Source organism: Pyrgilauda ruficollis, unplaced genomic scaffold (genome assembly GCF_017590135.1).
Source record: "Pyrgilauda ruficollis isolate IOZ18807 unplaced genomic scaffold, ASM1759013v1 scaffold29, whole genome shotgun sequence".
NCBI classification, from domain to species: Eukaryota; Metazoa; Chordata; class Aves; order Passeriformes; family Passeridae; genus Pyrgilauda; species Pyrgilauda ruficollis.
The window spans coordinates 5,846,621-5,863,646 of record NW_024524266.1 but is presented as its reverse complement, the minus strand read 5'-3'; the positions used below and the strand labels follow the sequence as shown (position 1 = coordinate 5,863,646).

General features: G+C 38.5%; 1 protein-coding gene across 3 annotated transcripts in view; it reads right to left on the bottom strand.

Moving 5' to 3' along the window:
* Positions 1–17,020, bottom strand: part of WWC3 (WWC family member 3) — a 98,381-nt gene extending 81,361 nt beyond the window's left edge. For 2 of the 3 annotated variants that reach the window (XM_041472387.1, XM_041472388.1), the window contains exon 1: positions 16,889–17,014. The gene's annotated coding sequence lies outside the window, so the exon portion shown is untranslated. Of the gene's footprint in view, positions 1–16,888 lie in introns of all 3 variants that reach the window. The other variant, XM_041472389.1, reaches the window with a different exon arrangement.
* Between the last annotated feature and the right edge of the window lie 6 nt (positions 17,021–17,026).

Below are 17,026 nucleotides of genomic sequence, written 5' to 3'. Positions count from 1 at the left end.
CTAACAGCTCCAGGAGGTACATTAATAGCAGGAATCTCAATGATAAACCTTCAGCAGGACTCTGGCTCTCTACTCAACACTTTTTGCTCGTGCATACAGGAAAACAAACCTAAAAGCACACACAACTCAGCCTAACAGCTACACTGGAAAATTGAATCTAATGCTTTGTTTCATTTGTGCATGAATAGTGCATCCACTGCACATACACAGAGAATTATTAAAGTCCAAGTCTGTACCACAAAATCTGGCACACTTACCTCAAAATGTATTTCTACCATTTAATAGGTAAAAGCATCACTTGGTTTTTAGGAATTGGCTCTGTTTTCAAACAAAACTGGCTACTAAAAATTAGCTGACAACAGTGTCATTAAAAAATAAAAAAAAAAGAAATCAAGGGCTCATAGTCCCATCTCCTATAAAAATATGGATATGTGATTTTTGTTACTAACACAAGTAATAGACTTAAGTCTATTTGGGTTATTTTTTTTCCATTGATGAGTTTTCAAATTTTATGGAAACCCCCTACATATTTCAAATACCTATGCAAGCTTATGAATGTAGAAGGTGTAATGGAAAGTGAGAAACACATGTTCACACCTAATCAGGTATCAGAAAATCTGCTCAGGAGCAAGTGAATGCGAATAGCCCAAACAAAACGCAAAAAGCATCCAACAGAACTTTCACCTTCCCAGACTCCAAAGTCAATCAGTCGTAAGACTCAAACCCACAGGAAACCAAGCTTCACCAGTTCCAGTACTCACGGAAATACCTGATTTCTATAAACAGAAACATTTTCCATATAACATCTACTGAGAACTTCTTCAGCACATCAAACTCCCTACCCTGCAAGGCATCTCCCTGCCCTACCCTAGACAAGCTACCCAAATATTTTTCCTTCCAAATGTTATTTTCTTTAAAAATACATTAAATATTTCCTTTAAAAATCCACAGCTAGTCCTATTTATGTGACTATTTGCTGGGTGGAACAAAGTTAGATGCTAAGCTGGAAATACCATAACAGCTGAGTATTTTAACTGGCAACACCCTTGTAATGACATGCCTGTGTGTCATATCAGCTAGAGACTCCACAACCTTACAAATGTGACATCTTCCATCTTGAAAGACTGATTTAGCAGGTTTACCAGAATTTCACATGCACATGGTCACAGCCAATCTTGCATTAAAAATACCCAAGAGCAACGTATAAAGTGTATATTCATGAGCTTGACACTTGTCACTGATGACATCAGTACCCAACTCAGGCAGCTCAATATGCCATTCCTCCAAAACTGAATAAAATTTTTGTGCCACACCACAATATCATTTATGATACAGTATTTTTCTGTAAATAGAAGCCCAAAGTCAAGTTCATATATTGCTTTTAACACTGAAATTTTATCTCTTTCCAGATAAAAATCAATAGCCTTATCACCTGTACTATTCCATCATTTTAGGTGTGCACTATTGACACAGATTAGCAGTGTTATACAAGGAAGCTGCTCTAGATAAATTGTATAATAAGCATATTGCAATTTACTTTACATCTAACAGTGCTTGGCTTGGGAGTTTTTTTCCTCCAAAATCTGAAAGCAAACATATGGCAGTACATAAAAAGACTATACTAAACTTTTCTTATCACAGGTACCCAACGTATTTCCCAACATTTGCTGTTTAGTATTTTAAAACTTCAACTTTCCTGAGGCTTATTTTGTTGCACTTTAAAAATGTAACAAAGCAAAGGAGATGAGAAAACTGAGCTATGGCTGGATTCAGTAATCCAGTAGATATCAGTCTTGACTAAATACTACTTCTCCTGATTAAAAGCAACCCACCCATGAGAATCAAAGAGACAGAAATTTGGAGACCCGCCAGTTCATACAATAACTATGTTTATTTGTCTTAATAAATATTTAAGAAACATGACTTGTGGTATTTGATACAACTGAGACCATGGTTAAAAGGCCTCTCTCCATGACATAAGCAAATACAGCCTATCCTCTTTATTTGTCCAACTTCTTTTCAACATTCAAGGCTAATCTAGTTTTAGGTCAGGAAAGACTGCGGTCTATCATTTTAAACAAACCATTGTAGTAAAACGTGAACAGGAAATTCCTAACTACACTGTTCAAAGAACAATGATTAGAAAAACAACACAAGCTCACAATGCACAAGAAGGGCAGTCTGGGTGGAAAATAAAAAAAAAAAAGCATCACACACATACAGTTACCTTGCTCATTTTACTCTTCCCCTGCCAGCCCCCACTCCCCACCTCATCCTCCCCACAAAGGCCAGGGGTCCTTCAGACCTTGCTAAGGGAGAAACCTTGGGATCCAAAGGGGAAAAGGCGCATACCTTGGAAATATCCGGCCTGCGGGAGTTAGCGCAGGCATGCCATTCATTCCACAACATATAAATGCCCTCTTTAGAGCCTCATCCAAGCAGCAGTTTCGTTTGGATTTTGAGGCACAGGTCTGCCTTGTTTTTCAATAAGCTGCAAGCTATTTTTGCCATGGAAAAAAACCCCAACATTTTAAAAGTGTGCCTGCCTAGCATACACAGAGTATGTAAAATGAGTATAACGTGGACTCAAGGAAAATCTTCTGTATTAGCACTCAATTCACAATTGTAATTTCCATCTTCTAAAAGAAACAAAACCCCTAACATTTAAACCCCCAAAAGCACAACAAAGCTCATGTATTTTAAATTCTACCAAGTGTAGTACCTTAAAACAGTCAAAAATTCTTTAACTGAAGTGCTCTCACAACCGTTTTGAAAGTATTCTTGTAAAAATCTGGAAAACTGACCATCTTCACTAATGGGGAGAAAAAAAATGTATTCCTAATTTGAGAAAGAAATCACAACAAAGGGGAAATAATTCACTTCTAACATCACATACTAATATTACATTAAGAGCCTATTAGTCTGTATAACATCTGGTTTTTTTTCCTTTACAGAAAACCTAGAAATTTCTGGATATGGGTATTAGTATTTTAATCTTCATCTTTGAAAAATAAACTTCTGAGCACATACATAAAAAGGCAAAAGACAGAAAAAAAATGAACACAGGATCTCAAAAGACTTGCATTTTAAAGAACCATATTCAAGGACTGGAGGGTAGGGAGAAAATTTCCACAGTCAGGACACTACTCATATTTTCAGGGTGTTCCAAATGGAACCAGAGTTTTGGACACAGGGTAATTTGTATTTTAAAGAGAACAAAAAAGTCCTTTATAAATGCTCCACAGATTCCAAATGTAAAGAAAATAAACTTACAGTTGTGATTCAAGTAAAAAATGAACATGTTTTTCTTTATCAAGTCACTTCATAAAGAATAAAACAAATATCTTAAGGACCATGTGGGCAAACAGTCATATGTGCAAAATTTCAAAAACTCCAGATGTTCACATACCAAACATAATTACCCCAAAGGAGATATTCCAGAAATTTATTACAGTATGTTTTAATGATAAAATGAGGCAGCTGTATTTTAAAGCAACAAAACTTTTTAAAAATTCTGAACCCATTCCACATTAAAAGAAAATGAATTACCAATATTCCCTTTCATACACTTTTTCCAAAAGACACAGGTAAGGGACAAAAATTTTTTGTACAAGTCAGAAAACAGAAAAAGAGAGTCTTTAACTCAAGAATCCAAACTGAGTCCCATCAATAGTAATGCAAGTGCAGTATTGCCTATGGGCTGTTTGGCAGATTATGACAGAGAACAGAGGACACATCTCACTCCTAGCAGGCAGATGTCCCAAGAAGAAGATCAGCTACATCATCGCTGTAACCAAACAGAAGCCCTCAACAGGCACAGACAGATATACAAAATTACTCTCAGAAATAATTTCCCTAATGCAATATTACAAGAGAGCTCACTCTACATGCAAGTATTGGTATTTCAGTGGGAGATGTTTGCACAAATGAACTACTTTCCACAATCACTGGAGCTTTATTTAGCCCATTTCCTGAACATTGTCACAAATTTTATGAACTAGTTTTTTAAAAAATACCTGTATCTCCATTCATATGAGTCACTTGCTGTTTTGTCTTTTATTAAGTAATAAAAAAGCACCCTATAATCCAGCTTAACATTAAAACAAGTTTACATCTAAGTTCCGTGAAATGTTCAAGGTTTTTTTATATTTTCTTCTGAGAAAACTTAAGACGTTTTTCTAAGCATATGACGCACTCCAAGAAGACAAAAAAGCTGGGATATCAAAATCTATGCCAAAACTTCCAGAAGCCATTTCTGGAAATGCATTAAAAATTAAGGTAGCTGGTAATTTCCTAAAAGGCCTCGAATCCCTAAGAACAGATTCAGTACAGAGTAAGGATGTTCTGAGTGCCATTTACAGCCAATTACAGGAAACACCACCATGACTTTAAAAACCGAAACCAACAAAAAAACCATCACAAAACTAATCATGGCTCAGCAAACCTTCCATGGATCACTCCCCACAAACATTTCTCAACTCCAACCCTCCAGATGTAAATTCAGAATTATGTTTACTAAGAGAAGCACTGAGATTATAGCCATAAACAAATACTGTAGATGGTAAATTGCCTGAAATTTCAGATGATTGAATGACATGGTACAGACCACTCACATACTCCTTCCTAGACAATTGTGTTTGGATACTTGCTCATGGATTAAAAATGCTCTTTGCTCCAAAAGCCTTCTATCATGTCCAACTGAAGAAGTCTATAACACTTCACCAAAACTTCATGTAAGTGCATACAGAAAACTACTAAAGATGACAACCAGGAATTTACAACATAGCTTATTTTACAGTAAGAGAGTAATTCCTGGGACTGGAAATACAGTATCTTCATTGCACCATCAATCTATCAGAATCCAAGAGTCAGCCTGATCATAAACCTCTTGACAGTTTACTCCAAAAATAGGCTAAAGGGAAAGATTTTATTTAGCAAAAATTAAAGGGTTAATTCACAATTTCTTGAGGGGAAAAATTGTAGCTGTACTCTATTAAAACAAACCAAAACATAACAACCCAACCAAACCAGAGAGAACACACCAAGATATACCAACCTACCACTTCAATTCTGCTTAAGACAAGTATGCAGAGTTCAGCACTTAATTTTTCTCTCAACAGCATCATCATCTTCCTGAATAGAAGACATTAAGTAACACACTTCAAAAACAGTAATCATACTACACACTGCAGATCAGTTCCAAGGTACTTAGCTGAAACTAGCCATTCACTAAGATCAAAGAAAACACTTCTTAAATTCTGTGCATTACACAGTGTTATGAGAAATCAAGAAGCTGTTTAGGTCCATCAGCACACAAGACTCAATATACAAAGATTATTAAATACAAACAACACAAAAGAAAGAATGAAGGCAAGTTCTAGGACCTCTCCTTCCATCTCTCTACATGCTTCCCTCGAGTAAGGCAAAAGGCTTAAGAAATCTCTTGTTTCTTGAACTCCAATACACGCTGTAGCCACCTTTTAGTAATGCAGGTAAATGGAGAGTTGCTTCTTTCTGCAGTCTGGCTATAAACAAAGACATTAAAGTACTGGACCATGCATGCATTAAGCTGCATTTCCAAGGGCTGAGAACTCTGTGAAATCAAAAAAGTTTTCACAACAGATATTTGTCTTTATGACGTGACATTTACTCCCAAAGTTCCCCGACAAGCAACACAAAATGATGGTAACCAGTCCAAACACAAAATACAGCTGATAAAATACCTTACCATTTTTAATTAAAATGCTTTTGCTTTCCTTCTGGGGAAAATTTTTTTAAAACCTTTGTGAAATATGGAGATCTAGTTAAAACTATGTATTTTGCCATACAGGTGAGACATAAGCATCAAAATCATATTGCAATTAAGAAACAGGCTACAATGGATTGTCAAAGTACTTTTAATAGAAAAATTCAGCCTCCGAAGCATTATCAAAATAAGAAAGTGGAAGCTCACAGGTGTGCATCTATTGAGGCATTGGATTGCACTTGATTACTTGAGAGAGATATCAAAGAAAAGCAAGAAACAAGCCCATCATTTCAAAGCACAACATTTTTAACCATCTTTCTTCAAGCTGGTACTAGTGAACATTTTTCTAAAAGAATAATTCTATAATTTGTCCCAACTGAGCAGCTACATTAAGCACAGAAGTAGTATTCAAATGCCTGTGCAGAGTCTTGAGCACATGATGCTTGTTTATCACAGATCTCAGTACACCCATAACCACAAGAGCACCACTAGGTTTTCCCTTGAATAAACTATGAGCTGGCAGAAAAGCAAAAATAAGACAAGTCAAACCAACACAGAGTAGCGTACACTTTTTCCAAATGTTGCCAATCAGTACACTGCATCCAGTTGAAAACAAGCAAATACAAATATACAATATGAATATACATGTTTTTTAACCAAATTTTCGCAAATTTCCTATTGTAGTTTCATCTCCAATCATTCCCTCCAATGTATTTTTTAAATATATGAAGTAGAGGTCAGTTATGCTACCTCTAACAGATGATCATCAGGTTAATTTGTGTTAAATCATCAATTATAGTGTTAAAGGCTATTTAGATGCTACTAAAACTGACCTGTGATCCAACAGGCATGACTGTCATTAAATCAATTATTTCTTAGGTTTTGTGGTTAACTTATTCTGAAGTTTGGGGTTCAAGAATTTTTACCTATGTGCCTTATCATATCTTTAATACTGTGATTCTTAGTCTTATCCAAAAGATGTAATCTGGGGGAAGCAAAAGACACACAAGTGTTCAAACAGTTATTTCCAAACACACTTCTTTTCAATATCCTAACTGTCCCTAGACTGCCAAAAAAAAAAAAAAAAAAGGCAGTACACTTTTTATTCTGTAATTCTCTTTTAAGCACTCACAGAACTGCTGTTCAAGTCAAGTAACTTTGGACTGTCTCCACCTTTGAGAAGTGGGTCACAATTTGTTTATGCTATAGAATTAGATAATTATGCAGTACTTCAGCTGCTTTCCCAAACATGGATAAGTCCTGCTTTCTAAGAAAATGTTGTGCACAATGGCTTTTTAAGTCTTATTTTCAGCTGTTTAAACTGCAATCCAACATTAAATAAATCAATTTTGAAATATGCTACATTTTTAGCTTCGATACCAGACTTTGCTTTTGCCATAAAGAATTCTAATCACTATGTGAAAGAATTTCAGCCTAAGTACAATATAAGTCAAAATAGTTTCAACAAGATTCTCCATATATATTTCATCTTGAAAATAATTATTTCAAAATGCTATGAAAGATAGCCTTTGATTCTCTGTTCAAGGGTGTTGATATCGCTGCACTTTATTTTTGTCACACTGCCAATTAAATATACTGAAATAGAAAAGTCTTTGAAAACAAAAATAAAAAAAATGTAGTTGCTTTAGGTTTTGATATTTACTAACTCAGCCCTTGATGGCAACCAGCTCCTTCAGCCAAAGAGTGAACAGTATAGCACAGAACTGCCTTCATCCTGCAAACCACGGGGAGACCACCAAGCTCATCACTGGATGCAAAACTCTTTCCCTACTCCAGCCAACAGCCACAGAAAAGTAGAGAAACAAACTGAGAAACATCACAGCTTATTTGATCATGCAACATGTACCTAGAGCAAGCCTCACCAGGTGGGTAACAGTATTAAATAGCTGATCCGAAGAGTTCAATCAGCTAGTAAAAATCACAGATCATGTCTTGCCAATCTTTTAGCACACTCTCATTGTATTAAGTCCAAATTAATTTTCCTATTTGGGACAGAATAAGAAATGATCAAGACCCTATGCCATGGCAGAGCAAAACCTATACCCCCCTTCTTTACTACTAATGACTAGTTAAGAATTGAAGGATTTATTCTCACGAAATAGGCTAGATTGGTATCAAGGAAAAAGAACACATCAGAGCCCCTGCTCCTTTCCACAAGCAAAGACAAAAATCTTGTTCATCTAATCCTAATATTTACAAGCTCCTCCTCTATGACCTGGCAACTTCCACCTGTACACACTCACCTCACTTAAAAAATTCCCCAGATGCAGTGTAATGATCTTTTGACCAGTTCTCACTCCAAACACTGGTGACAAAACCACCTTTTAAGTCAGCCAAATAGCTGCCCTATGGTTTTTGTTGTTACCTTGACATGCCTTTTCATGCTCCATCCCTTCCTCAGACACACCCTACCTACATTTCTACACCTGACTGAGATCTTTCTTGGAGGTGCTCCACTGTCAAGATCCTTCCCACATCTACCTGAACTTATACTCACTTCCCTAACACACGTCTGGTCCAATTCCCTCACAGACCAACTTTGTTTCCTGTGAGCAATGGCAGTCTCACCACTGACTTCACCAAGTCTTTAGTGTATCCAAGCTGGCGATGACACCACAAGCTCAGTCCCCAAATAGGTTCTGCTACTTGTAGCTCTATCACCTCCTAATAGCCACTTCAGTGCTGCTGCTCTAAAAAACTGACTCTGACACCTATTTTCTTTCTGCTGGCCTTTAAACATCCATCTTATGTCTGAAAACTGATTCCCCTCCCTTTAAAACACAACTTGAAGCTTGTTTAGAGATGTACTGTTTTACTATGGGAATATTTTAAAAATCAGTAATCAAGGCTGCCATTCACAAAGAGGATTTACTCAAAGAAGGTTTTAAACTGACTCATCACTTTTGCCTAATCCAATTCTTTATTGAATCCAACTTAATTGACATAAACCACTTAAATACCTATCTGCCCCAAAGGTTAAGTCAGCTTAGGGAACTAAACCAGCTGAACACTACCCTTCCCCAAAAAAAAGAGACATGGAATACTGCTTAGGGTTGGGGTTTTTCCTCATTTTTCTTACTGCAAGGTCAGATAAGCAAGAGTACCAGTGCAAGAGAGGTGTGAGACCATGTGGTTTGGCAGGGAGGACATTACTGGTTTTGGCAGCAGGGAATTATTAGCTCAAGAGCACTGTATTGCCAAATGTTGCTGAGCGTGCTCCCTGCCCTGCCACAGCAGGCAATGAGGTAGGAAAAATACCTAGAGCGTGTTTTCTCTAGCGTGCTTCTTTCAACCAGAAACAAGCTGAAGATTACTTAAAAGCTGCAATACTGGCTGACTTTGCTGGTGAATGTGAACTGTCACATCTGCAGCAGATAAGATATTCAGGAAGTTCTATTTTTAACTATAGGCAGAAAAGTATTAGTTTTACTTTTTTCAACAATGTATCAACAGAATACTCCTGTTTGGCCTCATCTACAACTTTACAAAGCTCTGCCTTCCAACAAACAACACAAAATTATAAACCAACATTATATTTAACAGGCACCTCTGCAAAGCTTGTTAACAGGGCTCTACTATAGATAAGTTTCTAAGTTTTTTTACTGCCTACAAGTAATTTGTTCTTATGTTTACACAGTGTTGTCACTATATTTCTATTTGCTAAAAACATGAAGTTGTTATCTCTTAAACTAATCACTAGCATCCAAACCTAAATAGAATTTTTTTCTCCAGATAACAGAACTTAAACCCCAGTCCTAGCCTTCTGACATTTCAAATCTTTCATTCTCACATGACAGATCCTGAAAAGCAGAGACTTCCCTCCCCATATCCTTTAGAACATATGCTAATTCAAGCACCCAATTTTCTTTTTACAATGCCTGGTGCAGTTTAATTACAATAAAAACAATGACTATGTCTTTACCAACTTAGATACACACTAATTTATATATATAAAAACAGCAAAGTACCTTCTCTGACAGGTTCAAGCATGGACAAGTTCCAACAGAACAGGGTTCCTCAGTTTGCAAGACCCAACACAGACGTGAGTCAATACCATGTCACAGAACCCTTCAAGAAACAGCCCTCATAACAAGTGCCACCACATTGCTGTAACACACAACTGCTAATTTAGTCCTTTCTAGCATGCACACAAATACAGTAAGACAGGTTTCTACATTACATATCTAATTGCTGAAAATACTTCCATTAAGAGGTAAAAACTCCACACACAAAAAAAACCCTTCACCTTTAACAAAATGTCAGGAAGCTTAACAGCAGTGGCTGTTTTTGTTAATGAGATTTCTGTGGCTCAATAGATGTTTTGATGCTTTAGCGCACATGCATTAGGTCTTGAAATTTTATGCTGCCTAAGACAGATTTTCAAAGGATATGTATTTTAACTAGCAAAAGCCAATTAAATAAACCATACATCACTATTATTGTACTATAAGGAAAACCTTTCATCTTAGGAAGAATCAGTGGATGCCTTCTACTTTTCAAGACACCAAAAAACTACTTAAAACTTTTATAATACTCAGTGGCTGGAGATGTAGTTTAACAATGTTAAATCTCAAGAAAACATGAATGCTCACTTCATACAGGCACTGCTTTTCCAGCAGCAATGTAATTCTGAAATCAAGTTACTTTTTTAAAGGATGATTTAAATCAGAGAGGCGAGAGTAAGGGAGGAGAGGGGGAAAAGCAGTAATTTAGAAGTATTTACATGAATCAGCTGATTAACATTGCAACATGTTAACACCTAATCCAAATCTACCAATCAAACAAAAGACTCAGCTTGAAGAGCTTAGGTAATACCAAGTAACATTAATTCTAGGATGCTTGTGTCTTCATTCTTAATCAGAAACATTTTCATGGGATTCACAAACAATATGAAGTTAAATATCTGTCGGAAGACCTACGAGATAGGATGAAAAAAACTGAATTTATCTCCCTCATGAAAGGCACAGAAGTAGATCTATCATAGCATATATATACATGTGAAGCTTTCAAAACAAATGTCAGCTACAGCATGCCCTTAAAAATATTACTGAATTAGTCCAAGCAAGAGCTAAAGTATAAATATGTGCACATTGCCTGGAGAGGCTCAGGGCACTGTAGCCCTTCCTCAACATCATTTGCTGCAGCATGTATTCCCATCACATGCCAGTAGAGCAGTCTACACAGCTGCACAGCTTTCTCATCCATGCTGTGGCTGCAACCAGGCTTGACGTTTACAAAGAAAATTCAAAACATCTGGATCTCAAATACTGTTTCATAGGCAATGCTTTTTATATAAATTGTATCAAGTCCACTGTATCGCCAACTTTACGTAAGCAAACGGTGCAACTGCAGTGATCTAGATGCCTGAAGTAATGACACTAAATAGGATTTCTTCCTGGGTGCATAAAGAGAAACAACCAAATAGAGCAGCTCTCCCTCTTCTAATGGAAGGATGGCTGCTCTGCCAATCCTTATGAGATATTCTTGGCAATATATATTTTAAATACAGGTCAAATGATATATCATGCAATGGAGGCAGTAAAAATTGATGTCTCTTAAACAATATGACTTCAAATGATAACTGACTTAAATTGGGAAAAAAGGAGGTGATTTTAGCTATAGAGTAAAGGAGTGGAAAAACTACTCTGACATCTAATATCTACTACAATTAAAATCATAGCATATTTCTGGTTTTAACTTCTGACTATCAGATGCTATTACAAATCTACCCAAGAAAAGAGTTCTGAAGTCTCTGGTATCATCTCTTCTTATGAACAGTACTCAAATCACTTCTTAAACACCTCTCCAACTGAATAAATTCAACTCTTTTCCTCTCATGGGAGAGCATATTTTCCAGATCTATACTCATTCAACAATTCTTTTTTTTTTCCTTTCCAAGCTTCTTCATCTCTTGCGAGCTTGGTAACACAGCCTAGAAAGCAAATTTAAAAAATCACAACCAAATTAGTATTTCAACAGTTCTGCTCCACTTTAAACATTTTCAAAGAATCACTTCCAAAAAACCATTTCTGTACCTTACAGGTTTCATTTTATATTTTATATTAACAACTTGCATCATAGTCAAATACAGCATACGATTTAAATTTGTCCAGTCATTGAAATATTTTCTGAGGGAAGACTAAAGTAATGATCAACAATCACTTTGTTTTCTTCCCATTCCACAAACGGTATTAGCTCAAAACAAAACTATAAATTGACAGAATTGAACATCAAAACACAACAAAGAGGAAGTAGACAAGAAAAGTCTGAAAAAATAAACAAACCTGAAGGCGACATTCAAAAATGGCAGTGGTACTAACTATACTGCTGCCTTCATCCGTCTGATGTTTTGGAATGTAAGTATTTGAATGCAATAATGAATGTCATTAATTGTAACTCTCAGTATAGGGGTTTAAGGCAGACCCACAAAAATGCTATTTTTGAGAAAAATTTAATGCTTCCTATCATTGTCTATGGATTGCTGAATACTGCCAACTGCAGCTGATAAATTCCAATACACTAGGAATTACTCTCTTGCCTTGACAAAGAGGCCACTGACTTTCTAACCTTATTGCATGGTGGCGCGTCAAAAGATCCTTTGCCTCACTAAAGGCTCATCTTCCAATTTGGGCAAAAAGAAGCAATTCTCATCACTTCACAGCTCTCCCATCTGCCCTCAGAGTTGCTCCTTTACATGTATCAAATACGGCAAGAAAAGTTATGAGAAAATAATTTGTCACTAAAAATGCTCTTTTAGTATGAAACAAGCAGTAGCTAAGAGACGCAAAGTCTGGAAATTTCTAGATTTGAATATCTGACATGAGTATGTTTTTTATTTAGGCTTCTTACTTACAATTTCTTATTCCTTTGTAAAGCCAGTCTGGGGAAAGAGAAATCACAGTACGCAGGATCACAAGAGCACGTATTTGAACACCTTGTTGTGCCACTTGCCATAATTGAGGCCACAACGGTAGCAGCAGACTTGTCTCACCCAACAGGAGAAGTCAACTAACTGGGTAATACAGACACTTGTTAAAATCAAATAAATCAGAGTAAGGAGTCCTGAAAGAGCTCAGCAAAAAGCAGTCAGCACTTCTGGACTTTCCTGCCCAGTACTCACTTAAACATTTCTACTCCACACTCCTAAGAGATACCTGCCGCTAGTGACTTTGCCAAGCTGACTCCTTGTTTTAGACCCATTAGCCTTTCCTGCTTATTTCCAGTCTCTACAATTCTGACTTTTCAATAATCTCCTTGTCCCGCACATCTTACATTTCTTGACCCCCATACTCACATCTCACACATAGTTCTTATATTTCACCTTCGAGTCATCTTCCCTTCTTCACCTAGACTTTGCATACTGGCCCTCACGGTATTTTCTCACCCTGAAGATTCCTCATCCAAACCCAGTGTTTCTTCTTTTCCCTCCGGGTTCACCGTACAGAAAAGAGCTGACAGCCTCACACCCTGAACCCTCACCAGACCAGTTTCTCCTTACCTGTTGCTCCCTGCTCTACTCGTTTCCAGTCCAGTTCCCCTACTTTTTTCTTCCCAGACTTCAGGTACCATCCACCCTCTCCCTATCCTAGCTCCTCATTGCTACGGATTGAGGAGCATTGCTACGGATTGAGATTTGCTCAAACCTACCAAATTTCCCCCTTTCTCTGTCAAATTCCAGGGCCAACCCCATTTGATCCCATACTCCTTGTTCCAACCCACCTCTCCTACAAGGCCAGGGTTTTCCTCCTGTGCTCACATCATTCTGCTATCAGGCCTCAGAATTACAATGCTAATGAGGACATAGGACAGAAAAACTCTCCAGTACCAGCAGCCCATATTGCAGGAAGTTACATGCAGCTGCTAAAACCTAGATCTTCACCAAGCCCATACTGATTTTATAATTCTTCCCCAACTGATCCAAATGGGTGATTTCTCCATACAAAAACACTCCTATACCTCTTAAGTCTAAAACCCTCACTCCAAAAGAATATTATTCAAATCTTTAAACCACGAGGACAAGTCACATTAAGAAGACTCCCTCTTCCCTAGTTATTAAAAAAAAAACAACACTGTATTTTAGGTGAAGTTTCCACATACAGCAAATCTAGCAAGACTCATGAGCTCAAAAGCTTTTGCCAAACTCCAAGAATTTTTTCTAAGCTCTAATCACTTGAAAACAGTCTTGTAAGAAACAGCAACAGTAATAAGATCTCTGGTGCCACAAGGATCATCAATATGAACCACAAACACAGTCAGTCTTTTATAAATTCATTTACAATCCCGTTATTGAACAGAATCTCAATGTAGCAAGTACTGTGCAAACACAAGATAAAAAGGCAGTTCCCTGTCTTGAAGAATTTACAATCTATTAAGATAAAAGACGACTGCTACCACAAGATGAAAACATGCACTGAATGGCTCCAGTCTGAGATCTACAGGACCTGCTAAACCATCCGCAATCTATTAATTACACACAATCCATGCAGAGCAACGCAGTACCCTCCAGAACCGAACCACTGATTTGACACTGAAGATAACATCCTTCACAAATCTGCTCATTTTATCACTCTTTCACCTCATTTTTCTTATCACAGAAAATCATAAGGTACCCACTTACGAGTCCTTGATCCCTTCTCAGTCTTTATTTTTCTGACTTGCCGCCTTACCCTCATCATCTTCTCTTTCCCCAACTCCAAAATCCTTTATAGAGCACTTCTCCAATTAGCATTTCTTTGTCTTTTTGGCTTCAGTGGGGAAAAACACTGGGGGAGGGGTGGGAAATTTGTTTTGTTTTGTGGTGGGATTTTTAATTGAATAATTATTTCAAATCAAATTCACTAACCAAACTATAGAAAAGGCTCAGAAATCTCAGAGGGAGTCCTAAAAAGAAAAACAAAAAACAAACTACTGAGTGCCAGCTAAATGGAAAGAGAAAGCCTGTGGGGATGCTTACAGACTACTAGCCATAGGAAAGTTTGGAGGTGCTGATTCTCAGAGCCCTTGATCAAATGCAGCCTGGCCTGAGGTCTCACAGCTTTGTCCAGTTCCTCCTGGGTAGAAATAAAACCACCCAAACACAAAAATGGGGGATTGAACTCTTACCACTCTATGCCTAACTCATAATGCTGAGGTACATATAACACAAGTAGGTTATTTTACCTTCTACTTAACCACTTTTTGCAAAAATACAGCTTCAATACCACTTCACTGCTGCTCTTACCTTTCCTTCCTAAACTTCCTCAGAAAACAACTATCTTGATCCTTTCCTAGTTTTCTGCTGCCCATGGGAATCTGAATAACTGCAATGAAACCCAAAAAGACTGGTCACTTTCTGCCATGCAAAACCCAGACATCTCACTAAAATAACAACAGTGGTCTATTCTCAACCAGAGATTAACTCTGCAGTCATAGAACCAGCTCCTGGTACTTGAATTCTCTACAAACTACTGATAATGTGCTCATGAAAACACCATCTCTTTTCTATCTGCCCCAATGCAAATGTCTCAATCTCTGCTCTGCAGACTGTTCTTAACCAACGTGAAAAATAGGTCTAAGTTTAAACCTTGGAGTGAAGTATTTAGACAAAATTTCAAGCAACGTGTGGCATTCCAATTATTTCTTCCAAACATGGAGCCATAATTTTAGCAATACTACATAAGTTGAACAGTAGGTCAATTTTAACACTGTAGTAAATGGCTAAATCATTTCTGTTATTGTCTGTATAGAAGATACTGCAGAAGACAAAACCGCATACTCTGAAATTTAATGGAAAGGATGAGATGCAGAGAAGCAACAGACATGGACTACCTTTACAACACGGTATTAAAAGTAACCTAACGACGTATACATGCATTCTGACGTTGAAAAAAAGTGCTGTCTAAAGCATATTAACAAATACTTAACATCTCAGCAAAAAAATACGTGCATGCATAAGTACGTTCACATAATAAGATAAAACATTATCCGGTAGGTAAATATTTAGGCCATTTAAACAATTATGCATTGTCGTGCAAAACGACAGGAATCTCTCAAATTACTACAGTCTTTAACCCAGACTGTGCTTAATGTTTCTGTGGCCTGCTTAACATTCCAGGCATACTTCTGGCAAGGTAGCTCTCTCTGGCTGAGGTTCAAACTGTCCTTGTCCAACTTTCACTTACTATAAAAACATTGTTTAATATAGAAAAGCATACACAGAGACATATGTTTCTTATTTCGCAGACACCTAAAATACTGACACTTGTGTTCACTAACTCCGCGTGGAAATTTTTAGGCGACCGCTTTGAAGCGAGGTCGTCCTTCACTGGGCAGCACCCGCAGCAGAGCCCACGCTTCCACCAGACTTCAGCTACGACGCTTAAATACTGCTTATAACGCATTTCTGCTACAGCCGTAAGACCTGCCTGTATTTATTCACCCTAAGCGAGAAGAAAAGGCCTAACTCGGTCTCCCCACGCACCGCCGGGCCGTGCAGACGCTGTCCCGGACACCACGCAACTGCAGATTTTTGCTGCTAATTTGCAGCAGACCGCGTATTTGTCAAATTAAGTGCAGGAATTTCCCGGTTTGCTTACCTCCACGCAGCGTTATCTTTTATGAGGAGGTAATCTACCAAATTACTCCAGCATGCCTCCAGCCTGCTGCTGCCAATTAGTTCAGCCCGGCTAATAAATCAGGATGGCCAAGGCGCTCGGTTACAGCGGGGCTGGTCCGGTACGCGAGGAGTATAAACACAGGCGGTGTCAGCGCTCCTGCCTCCCCATCTCCCCCCGCACTGAGACAACGCTTAGTCCAAGCACCCACCACGAGGAGGTGGGGGGCAGAAAGCCTCAATTCTTTTTTTCTGGATCAGATTTAACATTTAATACTTCCGACAAACCCATCAGGAGCGAGGGTAGAGGCTCTGCCACCACGATGGGCAGCGGAGGGCCGGTGTGACAGAGCCCCCACCCTGGGCCGCAGATCCGGAGCCTCCGGACTGCTCCGCCGGCAGCAGCACCGCCGGCCCCGCCGCCCACACCCTGCCGGCGTCCGCGGACGGGGGAAGGAAAATGTCGCCGATGGGCCCGGCCCCGGGTGAACGGGGCTCAGGCCCTCTTTCTCCCCCTATCTCACTCGTACCTGTCCCGGGGGTCGATCCACGAGGTCTGCCGGGTGTTGTGGTCGATGTAAAAGACTCGCCCGTCGAAGTCCCTCGCTTCCTCCCAGCCGGCGGGCAGCGGCAGCTCCGAGCTCTCCCGGCCCCGCTGTCCGCCCGCC